A 622-nucleotide genomic window follows, 5' to 3' on the forward strand; every position below is an offset into this window, starting at 1 on the left:
TAGAAACCTCATATATATAAGCCGTATTTCTAAAAAATTTAATTGACTACAAGGCTAGAAAAATTTATAATCAATTAAAATTATTAAATAAAAAAATAGAATAAAAATATATTAAATTATATTTAAATGATTATTTTAATATAAACAACAATATATAAATCTTGCCCTAACCCTTACATCATAGCGTGATTAGGTGTGTCAAAGACTCTTTCTTCACGAACTACTCGTGTTTGACTCAGCTAAACAAACGAGCCGAACACGAACTCAATTTTTGTGCTCGAAATATAAACGAGCTGAACACAAACAATAATACACGTGACCAGTCCAAAAACAGAAACATCAAACAAGGGCACGTATAAATTACAGAATAACAGAAACATTAATATCGTTTCTCTGCTCGGATAGAAGAGCAGCAAACAAAAGAATTAAATCATAAATGCGAATTTGTCGCAGTCCCACGTGATGAAAACCAAACTAAATTCTTATTTAAGATGTCACATAATTTGATGTTTTAATGAATGGCAATGAAATATAATTTCACGAGATATCGAATATCTAATGTACCAAACTTTCCATGTAGATCTCTCTCAATTAGGGCTGTCAAAAAAGCTCGTTGTTCGTG

This window comes from Phalaenopsis equestris, unplaced genomic scaffold (assembly GCF_001263595.1).
Source record: "Phalaenopsis equestris unplaced genomic scaffold, ASM126359v1 Scaffold225676, whole genome shotgun sequence".
In the NCBI taxonomy this organism is placed as follows: Eukaryota; Viridiplantae; Streptophyta; class Magnoliopsida; order Asparagales; family Orchidaceae; genus Phalaenopsis; species Phalaenopsis equestris.